The following is an 18,099-nucleotide window of genomic DNA, read 5'->3' as shown; positions in this document are numbered from 1 at the left end:
AACAGGTTTTTTGTTACTTCTATTAACTTTACAAATAACGTTATTAAATGTTTATGTGTGTGTTTATACATTCTCGTTTATGCAAAGCCGAGGGAGGGAGCCACCCTCCCCTGGCCCTTGCCATGTTGCCAAAACAGAATGTCCTGTGTAGCCACAGGACATTCACTCAAGTCCTTTGGAAAGGAAAAGACCGAATTGGTCTGGTTCATCGTACACCAGGCTCTGGTGTACGGACTACCAACCTTCCTCCAAAGGCAAGAGATCCACTGGAGTCCCGGACCCCACAAGGATCTCCGTTGTTAAGTTTTTGTATGTCTCATCCCTTGTTTTTCCTTCCTATCCCCCCCTTCCCGGCTGGCCGCTGGTCTCGCAATACGCTGAAGGATCCCTTAGAGGGACACCGATGTCTTGGACAGATGAAGAACAGGTAAAGATCATCCACAAACACTATACACTAAAGTTAGAGCATTCCGATTAGGTATTCCATAATGGGGTTAATAATTATATCCCACAATGTGAAAGGCCTAAATAGCCCGGGTAAACACCGAGTAGCCTTCGCTGATTATCAGCGAAAACAAGCTGATATAATACTACTCCAAGAGACGCATTTCAGCATAAAGAGCGCCCCAAAATATCTAGACAAAAGATTCAAACAATTCTATCTCTCATCCTCCTCAAAGAAAACAAAAGGAGTAGCAATTATATTCCATAACAAGTGTCCTTTTAAAGCAGAAAAGACAATTAGAGATAAGAACAGAAGATATATAATCCTAATAGGGTCCATAAATGGTCAAACGCTAACACTTGCATCTATCTACGCCCCTGGCGATATGGATCCCAACTTCTTTACAAGCGTTTTCAATAAATTGAGCAAGGTTGCACAGGGCCCATTAATAATAGCGGGGGATTTCAACACAGCCCTCGATCCCACCATGGACAGATCAAGCCCTCAGCTCCGGCAAACTAAACAAACGTTACACACACTACGCCAGGGCCTGAAAGAGAATAGTCTCCTAGACATATGGAGGGAGCAACACCCCCATGATAGAGATTACACCTTTTTCTCACATCCCCATTCATCATATAGCAGAATCGACTACTTCTTTATCTCTAGCAGACTGGTCCCGCAGATCTCCCATACAGGGATCCATGATATTTCATGGTCAGATCATGCGCCTATAGAGCTAAGGTGCACCCAGCTAATTCTAGACAGACCTAGAGCAAACTGGAAACTTAACGAAGCCCTCTTAAAAAACCCTGACACCACCCAATTAGTAGCCAACGAAATAGATCAATTTTTCCAACTAAACCAAGGTTCGGTGAACTCCTATCTATCCCTTTAGGAGGCACATAAAGCCACGCTAAGGGGCATACTAATTAGTATTGCGTCTAGAAAGAAAAGAGAACGAGAATACAAAATAAATTTATTACAATCCAAATTAAAAACCCTCACGGCAAACATAAGCAGTCCAATAACCCCAACCTACTCAAACCAATAAGAGATGCCAAAATAGAATTAAACCTTCTATTAACATCCCAGGCTGATATATCCCTGAATTGGTCAAAGAGGAAATTTTTCGATAAGGCAAACAAGCCAGTTACTATGCTCGCCAACAAGCTGAGACACAGACCCCCTAATTATAGTATACAAGCCATTAGAAGATCTTCAGGCTCTATCTCTGGTAATCCATCTGTAATTGTGGAAGAATTCAAATCATTCTACGAGATATTATATAATGGGGATAAAATAGTACACAACCAGAATACAGAACGATCTTGTGAGTCCTTCCTCTCGAGTTCAAAACTGCCAAAGCTGACAGAAGAGGAGAGAGAGCGATTGAGTCTTGACTTTACCATGGAGGAGCTAAATTTAGTTATAGACAACCTCAAGACCTCGAAGGCCCCGGGACCAGACGGCTTCTCAGGCCTATATTACAAGAAATTCAGTAAAATTTTAGCCCCATACCTGCTCAAACTGTTTAATGCGGTGCTAGCAGGACAACCTTTCCCCGAAAACATGCTCCAAGCGTCAATCTCTGTAATTCATAAATCTGGTAAAGACCCATTAGATTGCAAAAGCTACAGACCTATCTCGCTTATCAACACAGATATCAAAATCTACGCTAAATTGATTGCCAATAGATTAAGTCAGATCCTACCTAGACTAATACACCCAGATCAAGTCGGCTTCATTAAGGATAGACAAGCGGGAGACAATATCAGACGAATCATTGATCTGTTAGAAATAGCCAAATCGCAAAAAGTACAAATTATGGTGTTAAGTCTAGATGCAGAAAAGGCCTTTGATATGATCGACAGGGCATACCTAAAAGCTACGCTTGGAGCATTTGGTTTCGAGAATAAATTAATATCAGCTATTATGGCTCTATACGCTGGTCCGACAGCTAAAGTTATGCATCAAGGCTTCCCTTCAGATATATTTAAGATCAGGAGTGGCACGAGACAGGGTTGCCCCCTCTCGCCCTTACTCTTTGCCATGTGTATGGAGCCATTAGCGGCACAAGTGAGCGAGAACCCGGATATTTCCGGTCTCAAATTAGATAATTAAACCCACAAAATAGCCCTCTATGCTGATGATGTACTAATGGTCTTGTCAAGGCCACTCACCTCTCTTCCTAATCTCTTCAGCCTGTTAGATAAATTCAACAAAATCTCAGGGTTTAAAATAAACAAGTCAAAATCAGAGGCCTTAAACGTCACCATACCAAAACCGGACGAAAAACTAATCTTTCTAAACTTCAACTTTCGCTGGCAGCCTAAAACAATCAAATACCTGGGGGTATTTGTCACAAGTGAATATAAATCAATTTATAAAGCAAATTATCCCAAATTAATTAAAGCACTGAAGGAGGATATAAGACGGTGGGCGAAACTCAATATCTCCTGGATAGGAAAAATATATAGTATAAAAATGAATATTCTCCCACGCATCTTATACTTATTCCAAACCCTCCCAGTGCCGTTAAACTTGAAGGAAATTAGAGAACTACAATCCGCCATTTTTACATTTATATGGGGGGGCAAAAAATCTAGAATTACAAAACAGACCCTACTGAAACATCCAACAGAAGGGGGCTTGGCAGTACCTTGCTTGATTTTATACTATCGTGCAGCCCAATAATGCCAACTCTCCCAATGGCAAACACACCCTGATTTGAAGCGATGGGTTGCATTGGAAAGCAAAGCTTGTTCCCCATTGGAACTAAGCAACCTATTATGGACCCCAAAAATAGCAAGAAAATCCGCTATACAACAGCCGATATCCTCAATGACCAATTCATTAGCAATCTGGGATGTTACTAAATTTAGATGTGGACTTACGTCCAAGAATACTCTGATGACACCTCTATGGGGTAACCCACATTTTGCTCCAGGTATGCCTAGTGCTAACTTTCAAATATGGAAACAGCATAATATTACGAGATTAAAAGATCTAGTGGAGGACAACAAATTCATATCATTTGCACAAATTAGAGAAGATAAAAATATCCCACATTCAGAATTTTATAGATACCTCCAGATCAGAGCCTTCTACAATAATTCAACCCCATATTCGCCTTTGACAACATTCGAAAAGCTCTGTCTGAAAGAGACAAATACGAAGGGACTCACATCGCAGATGTATAGAGAAGTGGTCGGTTCTGGAATTAAAGTCACCCACAAGTTAGACTACATGCTAAAATGGGAAACGGATTTGGGGGAGACCCTGGATCTAGATGAGTGGACCGAAATAGCAACAGCAGCTGCCAAGAGCTCGATTTGCACAACATTAAAGGAGAACGCATATAAAGTCCTCATGAGGTGGTATCTTACCCCACTTAGACTATCCAAATTTGTAAATGGTAGTTCCCCATTGTGTCCTAGACAATGTGGAGAAACCGCTGATCTGTTACATATGCTGTGGTCCTGCCCCCGACTGGTCCCATTATGGAGAAAAATCACTAATTGGCTTCATAGGATTTTGGGCCTCGACATCCCATTCGATCCCGGTCTCTTTCTATTGGAAGAGCACGACAGGGCTTCACAAAAGCAACTCTTAAACTAATAGCTCATTTTGCTACAGCCGTGAGGTGCGAGATCGCAGCATTATGGAAACAAAGTGAAATTCCTGTTATCCCCAAAATTCGGAATATAATTTGGTTCGTATGCCAGATGGAAAAATTGACGAGTCTAGTCAATGACACTGGCGAAAATTTCCTAAAAGTCTGGATGCCTTGGTTGGCCCAGACAGACATCCCTGGGGTGGAGAGATCCACCGTTTTGCTTTAATAGTAGGTAAATGCGTTCTCCGGTGATGGGGTAGCCCACTCAGCAGCAACAAAATAAACCGGACATCGGTCCCTGAAGCGTTGAATAGAGCCGCCGCCTCCCACCCTCCCTTTCCCCCTCCCCACCCTCTTCCTCTCCCCCCCCCCCACCCGAATTTTACTTTATGATTATTTATTATTTAAGTCTATGTCGTTGTTTATGATATTGTATTGATGAGCAATGTTTGTGTTCAGCCACTATACACAAGAGATATTAATAATGCGTGTCACAGTACTGGAAATAAGATGTATATATGCTGTATTTTCAAAAAAATAAAAAATACAAGTTATAAAAAAAAAAAAAGAAGGGATGATTTTTCTAAAATCCATAAAATGTTGTCCCAATGTTTAATACATTTTTTATTTTAAATCAGGCACATTACCATAACTTTTTACTAGCTATTTCGCCAACTGTATTTACCACATATACACACACTAATCACTAATAGCAAAACACATACTCTAATGATTGCATTTACTGTTTCTGAAAGGTATGTAAGGAAAGGCTCTCACTTTTATGCCAAATTATGGCCATTTCTGAAGCTAGACCTTAGTGCATTTCAATGTGTGTGTTGTATTAGGTGAGAAAGATCTGACAGCTGAAATACAAGAAAGGGGGAAAAAAAAAAAAAGAACTGTTGCATATGGCAAGACAATTATACCTGTAACAGGCATGTTTCCCTCTGACCTACATGTCTGTAGAGTTACTTTATCCATTATACTATGTGCAGCAAACCTGTTTTTATTTTAACAACTAAAACAGAAGGAACATACAAGACCATCAACGTCTTAGCATTTTCACATTAGTTGCCTACAGAACATTAAGGGGCTTATTTTACATCTAACGAAGCAGTTGATCGGGCCTTTTTGGGACTAAATTTCCCTTTGACTTTGGTCACTTCGGCAGATATAGAATAATCCCCATAAGCAACAATCCACCCCAAATCGCTTGAAGGCAAGCCAATTACAATGTGTCTTTAGGTGCACTGTAATCAGTTATAAAGCAGGCACATCCCAAATAGAATGGTGTTTATTGATCAACATTTCTGTTCTCTGTGCCTATGTTTCATTATTATTAATTTTGATACACACATATGGCCCTTATTTGTTGGCTCAGTAGGTGGAACATTATATAAAGTTAAGTTCTTTACTGTATAGTACCCATTCACTTAAGCCCCAAATTATTTTTTGGATGATCAATCTTTCTTTAGTTTCTATTTTTTACCCTCATCACATATTTCATGGTAAACGCCTCTAGTAGTTTAATCTACTTTACATTTCTTAACTTTTCATAATGACTGCCTATCTGCTGATGCATCCTTTCATCAGTTATGTGCAACTAGTTCCTAACTAGGTATCCCTTAACAGAAGCAGTATTATTATATTCTGCGATGTTTATTATTATGCACAGTTGAGTTTATGGGCCTAAAATTGCAAAGCTATTAACCTAAATTGTTAAGACATTGTTAAAATGGTAGAGGTGTTCCTCTTTATTGCAATATCAATATATGATGTTGGGTGACAGTGGGTTTTTGAAGGGCTGAGGTCTTTCAACACTACTAATCTTTCAATCTGTCATTGAACATGAGCAGAGAAATGCTCACAGTGCAAAGGTTAATGTGCATAATCCTTCCTCTATTCTCTCATTATAGAAATTTTTGGAATTCTCAACCATACACCTGTACCTGATGAAGAAGCCTGTGAGTTTGAAAACGTATATCTTAGCAAATATCTGTTGGTCCTTCTCCCGTACACCCAAGGAACTCATCTTTTCTGGAAATTCAGTTTCATTTTTTGTGCTATTTTAAAAAACAAATATTACCAAACAGATAACTCTACTGCCAGCTATGTCCCATAATTTATTATTTGGTTGTTTAGCTCAATTATTAATACAGTATTATTGTATAATATTAACTATTTTCCAGCTTTTGATCCTATCCTATTTTCGTTTGTGTGGATATTTCCTGCCATAATTTCCCCTGAATGTGGCAGCACCACTGTATTTTTCCTGCTAGTTGAATTAATGAGAGCATAACTTTGCAATGTTATTAAACACATTTGAATTTATGAATGAAATTTTTAACATGTTTAATAAATTGAGTGTTTGTCCTATGCTTGTGAAGTTCCTTTTAGATCCTCCCTGCTTGGGTGGAGCAGAGGATATCCATAGCAAAGATGTTACTAAAGGAATTACAATGGGAAATATAATCCTCTATTTATGGTACAAAAGGGTGTTGTTTGACAAGGGTGGGGTGTCTACTTGCTTATGGGAGAGGCTAAATGATATTATACTTACTTGAAGAAAACGATCATAAAAATTAAAGCTCACTCTCTTTGGCAAAAAATCAGGTTGCTCAGTGCAAGGATTTTGAGTATCTCAATTGTATTTCATAAACCAAAACTTCTTCTCCTTACAGATTGATATCCTTACTGGGGAATATTGGAAAGTATCACACTATACATGATCTAAATTATATAGATGTCTTTATTTATAAAATGTTTTACCAGGAAGTAATACATTGAGAGTTACCTCTCGTTTTCAAGTATGTCCTGCGATAAGGTCACACCTTTTTATATCTCTTCAATTTTCCCATGGTGTAATGCTTCCTCAGTGTTGTATGCCTTCCAAGAACAAAACCAGGAGCTGCTCAGAAGGCTTACAATTCTGAATTTTATTGTAGAGACAAAGTTAAAAAAAAGATCAGGATCTGCCATGTTTAACTAGTTTAGTCAACTGGCCATGTTCACCTTTCACAGAGGTTCCTTGAGATTCCTAGAGGCATCATTACACTACATGGAAGGGATGCAATAGCGGCAAAGTGAGTGAAGGCAGGGGGGCTATGTACGATAGTTAAAAAAGGGAAAAAGCCTAGAATACGGACTTAAAATCTTAGAGTACATTCTGCATCCACCCATTGGCATTTCAGAAAGTGATCATAATGCACTTCTGCATATATGCATTGTGTGTCAGCTAATGCTCCTAACAACAGAATCCCTAGGACATAACACCCGGTCACCCCAAAGGCGGCCCCCTTAGAGTCTTCGCACTATGCCTTCACTGCTCCTGTCAAGCCAGCGTGGGATGGAGTTAACATCATGATGAAAACAGACACAACTTCAAAGACTATCTGGAGCCACCAGTCAGCCTCTCCCCCCTGCAAGTCTGCCATGAGGGTCTGTGCTGACTGCTGACTTCACTCTACCACAGAATCTCTGGGACATAACACCCGAATCACCCCAAAGGCAGCAGCCTTTGGTAGCAGCCAAAGAGCGTCAGCTATTTGCTGCCATTCGCTGCTGTTACAGCTGCTCTGTTATTGGACTTGTGTAAAGTATTTCAGATGTACAGTATATTGAAGCATTTCCATCTTCACACATTACCAACTCTCACAGCTCTATCTCTGAACAATCCTGCTTACTTCTTCCCCAATGCTAACACCATCAAATAACAAGCAGCCATCCGAGACACACCAACGTTCTTATCCCCCTGTGCCCTATGATTTCAGTTTCTCTTCCTTGGAGCAGGGCCCCCCTCATCTACTTAACAAAGTGTGTTAATGTTTGTTTTGTGGGCGCATTATAAATAAACGATAATAATAATAATAACAGAAAGCTATTTACGTCACGGAAAACGAGCATGTCTGTAGTGTTGCCAGGGCACAGCATAAAAAAAAAGAAAGAAACTTGATCATTATTTAATCAGTTCACGTTGAAACCTATTATTTGCCCATTTATTTTTTAACGCCACCTCTGAGATGGCAGTAGTGGTTAAATATTCAACAAATAGTTAGATTAGCAACAATCTTGTTAAATAGCTTAATTGTCAAACACTACCCTTTTTCAGACCTCTTTTAGAGAAAGCGTCTTATTTAAATATTAAAAACATATTTGACTAAGTGTCTTCATTTATTTATTTTTTCATCATTTGTTGATCAGCAAAATAACTAGAAATCGGTGACATGATAAGATTGGTATGAACTAAATAAATGACAATTAACAATGGTAAAATACCCAACACCTTGATAGTAAATTATAATATAAAGTTATAAAATAAGATAAAACAAAATATTATATTATAATATTGTCAAAAAAGTGAATGAACTTGTTCTTTTTTAATGTTTATAATATTGATAGGTAAGATGTTAGTTTAGACTGCAAAATATAGAGAAGCATGCAACATGACTCCATTGGTGCAAGCACCTTTAATAACTTAAGGTAAGAAAAGGTAAGTTCATGAAAAACAGACTCACAAGTGTAATGCTTCACATCACATCACAGATTTAACAGCGTCTCGTGTAGTGGGCTGAATGCAGAGCCGATCACTGCAGATGCGGACCCTCACACGCTGTCCTTCCTTCCTCTTCCTGCGTGATACTGGGGTTGCTGCTATGCACTTACGGGTTGAGGCATTTGCCGTCACATTGTCCAGGCAACGTCTGGGGGAAGACACGAAGATCGCGTACTGTAATTTAACTTTTCCCTACGCATTTCACAAACATTCTGTTTGAATAAACATTCATTGATGTAACATGGGTCTGTGAAATGTGACGTCACAGGCCCTATATAAAGCCTGTCATATTTGGCTACTAGGGCATTTGCCCATTCCTGTGGGGGTGCGGGTTTGAGGGTTTGTTGGGGTATAGGGTAGAGGGGGTGGGTGAAGGGGAAGTTGCCACAGGGTGTGTGATTTGGAATCCCAGGTGGGTAGCGGGAGGGGTTAACCCATTAATTACCTTAGAGGTTACTACCGCTAAAATAATTAAGGAATTAACCCCTCCTGCAATCCTCCGGAGAGGCCTAACAACCCACCCTGGGGAAACTATCCCCTTCACCCACCCCTCTACCCCCAACAAACCGGGTACTTCAGTTTATCCCCTTCATTACCTTAGCAGCTAGCCACTAAGGTAATGAAGCTCTCCGGAGCCTTAATTTCAGCCCGGGGACCCCCTGCTTCCCAAGTTAGAGGCAACGGTATGGGGTGTCGGTATCTCCTACACATTTAAATGTCCCGGCCTAATATGGTTCAGCTCAGGAGACCCCCTGCTTCAATACTATATAATTAAAATAAAAGCAGCACAATCACCTGTTAGAGATACGCAGGGAGAGGGACTGCTTCTGTCTGCTCTCACTGTGCAGCTCTCCCAGACTGTGGCTGCTCAGTAGGATTAACACAGCAGGAGTCCCATTCAGAAGCAGGGACCCCCGCTGTGTTAATCTTGATGGGCAATTACTCTGGGCGTGGGGACTCCATGTCTGGCCCTGGACAAGCAGTCTTCACCTGAAGTTTCCTTGCAGAATACTGCCCAAATTTCATATGAGGAAAGAGAAAACAGAAAGCTGAAATGATCTTAAAGCTCACGTCAACAGACACTTGCTTTCGGAGGCAGAAATATTTACAATTTCTTTTAGCACTATTAGAAATAGAAATAAATAAATGCAATAAAATGTATTAAAATTTGATATAGTTTAATAGAATAACAATTAGTATCTGTTTTGTTAATTGTTCTCCATGTTTCAATTTCCTCCTCCCTCCCCTGGGCCATCTTCCTTGCCACTTATTTTTCCCTTGTCCCTCCCTTCATCCTCTCCCCCCCGGTCTGTGCCCCCCCCCTCCCCTGCTCTTATTAGACGTATTAAGGATGTTCCACACACCAGTCAATTTTTACAATGCATCAATAACAGGTACAGGAAAACAGAGATACTTAACAAATTATTTTCTGATAAACCTCTTATTGAGGAAGGTATATCTAATTTACCAGATCAAATAGACAGTCTTCATAAACTAATAGAGAAAGAAACACGGTCCTGGTTGGATATGATCACACTGGAGGAATATGCTAGGTGTGGTCGCATCCCCAGAGGCTTGAGATTTCGAAAGAAACCCACTTATGCTGCTGATAATGAAGAATTTGTTATGGAATGGGAGAGAGTCCTTGATCATTGCTCATTTGAGCTGATTAGACTGTTGATCTTGGAGAGAAAGAAAGAGTTGACGGATCTTGACTCCAAGATCACACAGATTAAAAATTAGATTTTACTAATGTTCTGTTTAGATCAACTACCACAACTCACAGAAGATATGTGTTCCAAACTGAAAAAATTTGAAAATCAGATATTGGCCTCTAAGAAAAGAAAATTCTTGAGGGACAAACTTGATTACTCTCTAAATCAACAGAGATTATGGGACAACTCAAGAGATAAGAAATCGAATGAGGGAGTAGATGCCTCACACAACCCTAAGGCCTTGCCCCCGCTGCCCTCCCCTCAATGGCGCCGGGCCCGCTGCGAGGGGGGGCCACAGCGCTCGGGCGAGATTTGATCCTGCTCTCAATAGAATTGAGAGCAGGACTCACGTCGAGCGATTAGGCATGCCCCCCGGTGGTTCAGCCAATGAGGGCGAACCTGCCGGGTGACGTCATGGCCGCGCCCCCGTCACTCCCCCGCCATGCCCTACCCCCAGTCTCTCTGCCTGCAGTGAGCTGCAGCCCGGGGAATCGGCTGAACGCGCCGCCAATCTCGCGAGCGCGCGTTACAGTGGCGTTACCGGGGCCTTAGCCTAAGACTCCTGTCCCTACCCTCATACCAGATTATGTAAATACTAACCCTCACAAACCCACAACACATTATAGACATCTGCCTAGAACACCTAGAGATCCCAATCATTACCATACCAATCCACATTTCCCCCCCCCAAGATCAACCACATAGGTATACACTCCAACATTATATTGAAAATACCTCATATAGACCACCATGGGGCCATCCAACTGGACCCCCTACCCATTGGAAATATCAAAAATCCAAAAATAATAAGAATTACCAGAAATATCATTACACACGGGATCACAACCCTAGAGAACCACATAGGGACTCAAGGGGTACTGTGACACAACAAAAAAACAAAGACACAAAAGATACACAAATCCCTTTGAAAAATAAATATGAGGTTTTAAACACCTTACCTGAGACACATAATGAGGATTTTTTAAACAGGTTGAACCAAGTAAGACAGACAATGCCAACCTGGGATCCAAATCACCCACCAGAGACCAAACAGAAGGTATCCAGAAAAAGAGAAAATTCCGAAGGGGAACAAGGAGGAGAGGAAGAATCACCACACCCCTCCAAAAAACTAACCCAGACAATACTACATTGATTAATAATGGTATCTTTAATTTATCTTCAATCACTATAGATAATACCCTTATGATGTTGTTAAGCAAGGGCTTTTCATTCGCCCCCACATGTAAGGCTCAAAATTTTGACCTATATGTGGACCTTCAAAAATTTACTAAGAAACTCACATTGGGAAGACATTATTCTACTGTACCAAATACATCAGAACCAGCACTCTCCAATGTGTGTTCCAATATTGAGGAATTTACAATTGAAGAACAGGCTGTGCTGGTTGATCTTACCAACCTAGCTGAGGAAGGATATATGGATGCCCATTCTGAGTATCCAGTAAATCACACCAATTATAAGCCTCGATCAGTTTTTTTACCCTTACCACTCTCGGGGTCAATACATCGAAATCTTTAATAAATTGGTAGAGAAGGATTTTGGAGAACTATGCCTATCACAAGAAGAGAATTATAAACATACGAATAATCTAACCATCCAAGAAAAGTTGGCACTACGCCAACTAAATAACAATCAAGATGTCATCTTACGTGAGGCAGATAAGGGTGGGGCTATTGTCCTCCAAAATAGGACTGATTATTGCAAGGAGGCAATGAGATTGCTATCTGATAGCAACTCATATTGCAAATTACTTAAGGATCCGACTACACAATATCAAGCAGATTTAAAATTATTGTTAGAGGGGGCACGACAGTCGGGTGTACTGACCAAGGTAGAGTATGATTACCTCTACTGCACTGCACCCACCATCCCTATTCTCTATCACTTACCAAAAATCCACAAGTCACTTATTGATCCACCTGGTCGACCTATCATTTCTGGCATAAACTCTCTCACAGCAACCTTTCCCAATATGTGGACACATTTTTACAACCACTTGTGCCCACTTTACCTTCACATTTATTAGACACTACTTCGGTTCTCACTTTACCAACTGATTTTTCTTGGGTTAACACATTTTTTAGCCACTTTAGATGTTCAGGCACTTTACACATCGATACCACATCAAGGTGGACTAGAGGCTATAGATTTCTATTTAGCACTTCACGATACACTTCCACTTATTCAACGTCACTTTATTCACGATTCCATAGAATTTATTCTTCAGCACAATTATTTTTTATTTCAGCATGAATTTTATTTACAACACTGCGGCACTGCAATGGGGACACGCTTTGCACCATCTTTCGCTAACCTGTATATGGGATGGTGGGAGTCAGTGCATATTTGGGGTTCCGATGTGTCTCCTCCGCAGCTTAAACTGTGGAGGAGATACATCGATGATATTCTGGTCATCTGGGATGGCGACAGGGTTGATCGCGTTGTTGATAAGATCAATACCAACAAGTTTAATCTCACCTTTACTAGTGATGTCCAGAAGGATAACGATAACTTTTTAGACTTAAAAATCTACATTGAGGGGGATTCCCTCGTAGCTAAAACCTTTTTTAAAGAAACTAATGTTAATTCTTACTTACATCCCGAGAGCGGACATGAAAAGAAATGCATTGCTAACATTCCTTATAGCCAATTTCTTCGCATTAGAAGAAATTGTGCAAATATTGATACCTACAAGGAGCAGTCCAAGGTACTTATTGAACGCTTTAGGCATAAAGGTTATCAAGAGGAGCTTATCTCTGAATCCTACCTTAAAGCGTTAAATAAAAATAGAGAATCACTATAAAAAAAGAAAAGCAAAAAACAACAAACTGTCACAAATAAATTAAGTATTAATAATGGTCAACAAATTGATAATATACATGCAACTAAATTTATTTCTGTAGACCATATTAAAGTCAAACAAGAGACGCCATTTTTTATAACTCAATTTAATAAATCACATAATTCCATAAAAAGAATTTTGTCAAAACATTGGCATATTTTACTTATGGATCCATTTGAAAAAAAATTCTTGTAAAAAAACACCAATTGTGTTTTAAAAAGCACAAACCCTCAAGACCATTCTCGCCCCTAGCTTGCTAAAGGGCACTGACAAACCTATAAAAAAAGATTTGAGGGACACATTAGGAGTAGTGGGAAACCACAGATGCGCCAGGTGTAAGATTTGCCCCAAGATGCTAACGCATAAATCCTTTAAATCTCATGTTACAGGGCTTGATTATAAAATTTCGAGTTATATTGATTGTCTGTCCACGTATGTAGTATATATACTGCAGTGTAGCTGCGGACTACAATACGTGGGCAGAACCAAACGAAATTTGAAGGTACGCATAATGGAGCACCTACGCAATATTACTAATATCCCCAAATTAGAAGTCACTACCAAACTCCTTACTCACCTTCTGACCCACTTTAAAGATGTACATAATTGTAGTACGGTGGGTGTACAATATATGGGAATTGAGAAGATAGTGGGCGATATAAGAGCAGGCGATAGAGATCTACAAATTGCAAAAAGAGTGCAGTTTTGGATCTTTACACTGCAGTCGAAATACCCAGGAGGTCTCAATGATTATATTGAACTCACACCTTTTTTAAGATAGATGGTCCTTAGGGTTTTTATTGTGATTATCCATTTCCTTTCCTCCTTCTTCCCCCCTCAGAGCTCCCTCTCCTCCCCCTCTCCTTCCCCCCCTTTTTGTTCCTCTCCTCTAACCTTTTTCCCCTTTATTTGTTCTTTTTCCTTTTTTAATTTTTTCAGATTTTTAATGTATTGTACTGTATTTATTATTATTGAGATTAATTGTGGTTCTGTGATATTATTCTATCATTGCCTGACCAAGTATTTTTTATCACTTACATGGGTGGCCGTCAGTAGTGTATCAGTCCAACACTCCTTTGGATAAATTCATCCATTAATTAATCCACGTTTATGTTTATAGTTTAACACGTATTTATGAATTCATATACAAATTTGTTTTATACATTTTTCCCTAGATGAGTGTCTATACACTCTCTTAGTTTCATTGTTACATTGCACTTACAGTGCCTATTATACATAATACATAATATTTACTTAATTTGATTATTGGAGTGACTGCATAAAAGGCCCCTCTGTAGGTGTCCCAAACAACGCCTGATGAAGTACAGAATTGAGTTCACACAGTGCACACTGGTATTCAGACTCTTGGTTGCACAAGCTCCAGCCCTCCCACAGAGGTTTGAGCTATTCCCTTCTACTCGCTCGAGTGGGATGCGTGTTGAAATACCGGCGATCGTGGTGGACTACTATACACGGGTCTTGCGAGAAGCCGCAACCCGGAAGTAACAACAGAGGTTTGCCGAGCAAGCCAGCCCAAGCGCGCGGGACTGACCTGCGAGCCTCAGTATTAACCGCCTGCGCCTACGAATCCATCTGAACTGATTACCTGTGCACTGACCGCTACTGGACTTATATATCCTTATATGTAAGTTTTTACATGTTATTATTATTACTTATTACATATTTCTTGACCCTTGGTGCGCTTCTGTGTTTATTTTTCATTAACATCTGGCGTTTGGGGTCTTCCTACGACGGTTTCCAGTGGAGGAGGGGTGCCTTCACATCACGTTTTTAGTTGGTGGATCCAAAAAGTCTCCCTTTTTGTGACGTCCACATTGCGGTCACCCCCTCTCCAATGAGGTTTCACATATTCTATTCCTAGAAATTTTAGACCTCTGGGATCACCCTGATGGTATATTAAAAAGTGTTTGGACAAATTGTTGGTCATTAGCTTTCTTCTTATGTTGCCCAGGTGCTCTAAGATTCTCACTTTCATAGGTCTCGTTGTTTTGCCCACATATTGATAGCCACATGGGCATTCTATCAAGTAGACGACGTGATCTGTTCTACATGTGATGTGTCCCTTAATTTGATATTCATTTTTAGTTGTATATGAAACAAATTGAACTTTTCTCCTTGCCCTGTATTTACAGGCCTTGCAATATGTGCACCCAAAAAAGCCTTTTGTCTGGGGTAGTCAGATATTTGTTGGCTCCTTCGCCTTAGATAACGCGCTTGGTTTATTCTTCAGATTCCCTGCTTTTCTGAAGATGACATTTGGGATTTTATGGAATACAGTCCTTAAGGACAGGGTAATTTCTTACCACATGCCAGTGTTTTTTCACTATACTTTTGATTTTGCTCGCCTCTCTATTATAATTTGTCAGAAAGGCTAGCTGAAAATTGTCTCTTGTTTTCTTCACTTCTCATTTACTTTTACTAATTCCTTCCTGTCTTCCTTCCGTGCTTTATCTAATGCTTTTCCATGATTACCTTTATTATAGTTTCTCTCCAGAAACCTTTCCTCCAGGAATTTAGATTGTTCTTCAAATGTCTCCATATCGGTGCAATTCCTCCTAATTCTTTTAAATTGCCCAAAAGGGACATTACTAATCCACCTGGGGGTGGGGGAAGCTGTTCTGCAATATAAAATTGTTGCTATCCACTTTTTTTTATAAAGGTTTTTGTTTTTACTTTATCCTCTTCTATGTAGATAATCAGATCAAGGAATTCGACTTCTTACTGAAGTTGCTCGTGAATTTGAGTTTGAGAGTGTTATCGTTGATATATAGCAAGAATTATTTCAGGCTATTCTCATACCCTCTCCAGATAAATAGAACATCATCTATAAATCTCCGCCAGAGGACCAAGTTCACACCGAGCCGGGGAAAGACCAGATGGTATCGTCTTCCCGCGAACTTGGTCCCCATGGCGGTTCCACACTTCTGGAGAAAAAAGTGACTTCAAACCAGAAATAGTTGTGTTGTAACACAAATTCAATACCCTCTAGTAGAAAGTTTAACTGTATTTTCAACATCTCACTATCTTTGCTCAGAACATGTTTCATCGCTCCACACCCCTGCTGGTGACCTATAGAGGTGTAGAGCTATGTCACGTCACACGTGGCTAGAATCATTCCCTCTTCTCATTCAAATACGTTCAGAACAACTTATATATCTATTTGTGTCTTTTATATATGATTTCTGCAGTCTTACATATTTTTGCAAGACACCGTCTATATATTCGGACAGATTTGATGTGAGGGAGTTAATACCGGATATTATCGGTCCCCCTCGTTTGGGCATCTGGATGTCTTGATCTCAGCACAGCCTTTGTGCTCAAGACAGTGTCTGGGTGCAGGATTCTCTGCTCTCCTTCTGTCAGCCCAAATGTGACCTAAGGTACCTCTCGCCTGTGTTTCACATGAGGCTTTTTACAGAGCTCTCTTTAGTGCAGGTGGAGACTAGTTAATTGAGTGGATGCAATTAGCTATCTCTCTGCTGGATTCTCTGAGCTCTGAGGCTGCTTTATTTAAACTGCGATAAGTCCCTGTTACAGGGAGGAAATAAAATATCGGGAATCTAGGGTTTTCTTTGAGTAGATAATTAAACGCTTTATCATTTAAGATCCCAATATCCTTTCCTTTTAAGAGTAGATCCCTTAATTCACTACAAAATGAGCCAGTGGGATCACTCTTCAATTTAACACGTTTCAGTATTCCCCAGGATCCTACGTGACTCCCCAATATAGTTCTCTCTGCTCATTATAACGACCCGCCCCCTTGTCAGCTTGTTTTATGACCATGGAGGTGTCATCAGCCAGTTCCTTCAGAGCCTCCCTTTCTTCCTTATGTAAATTATGCCTATAATTAGTTTCCATGTTTGTTAGCTCGTCAAAATCCTTCATAATGAGTTGTGAAAATACTTCCATTAACAATTGAATGATCACGTGAAGAAGTCACAAGAGCATTCACAGAAGTACATTTGGGGTGCACATCACAGTAAACATTTTTAAATTTTCTAACAATGCTATAGTGAAAAACCAAAGTGAAAGTGAAAAAAGTGAAAATCATATATACAATTAAAACACGTTGCGCTGATGTTGTAACCCTTAGCAAGATAATGAAATAATATCATATATTGACTTAAAACCTGGGCCTCTAGGCGTTAATCGCTGGTTTGTCCTCCTGCCTATTGTGGTAAAAGTAAGGTCTCAGGTATAGTGCAATTAATTGCCAGATGAAAAACAGTTGGAGGAGCGTCATCAACCATATAATATGTGCAGCACTATGTATGGCTATAGCTCTAGCCAACAAGCAGCGTCCACAGTATGATAATGAATAGACCAGTGGGAGTTCCCTCACTAATAAGCTATCATATGAACGCTACTTGCTTGGTAAGTGCTAATGTATCACTGTATAGTGTGATACTTAGCTGTGTGTAATCTCAACGTCTGCTGCTGCTGCTACAGGAAAGTAAAGCCGTCAGTGCTGCCGGAGCGCTCCTCCTAGCTGCTGCTTGCTCGGGGTCAGCTGCCAACGTGAAGTGACGTCACCACGTCACGGTGCCCACGCCCTACGCGTTTCTCTCCAGGCGGAGCTTCGTCAGGGGCAGGTGCACTCACTCACTTAGTGTTATTTAACACTTGGTCATTAAATATTATTTATAATTGTTAGTGAGCAGTGTGCAATACTCTGTGTTGTTGTGAAAATACTTCCAAATGATTTCCTGTGTATTTCCTGGGGAAGAAAGTGGAAGCCGGTTTCAGCTTTGAATGGATATATTTAGACTGTATATTGATTGCTGGCACTTCACTATCCTGTGTTTCTCATATGTTCTCATCTCTGTTTCCTTACTTTTAAAAATCTCTTAATGGTGTAGCAGAATCCCCCTTCCTTACCTCCAG

Source organism: Ascaphus truei, chromosome 1 (genome assembly GCF_040206685.1).
Source record: "Ascaphus truei isolate aAscTru1 chromosome 1, aAscTru1.hap1, whole genome shotgun sequence".
Classification (NCBI taxonomy): Eukaryota; Metazoa; Chordata; class Amphibia; order Anura; family Ascaphidae; genus Ascaphus; species Ascaphus truei.
Note: the sequence above shows the minus strand (reverse complement) of the source record.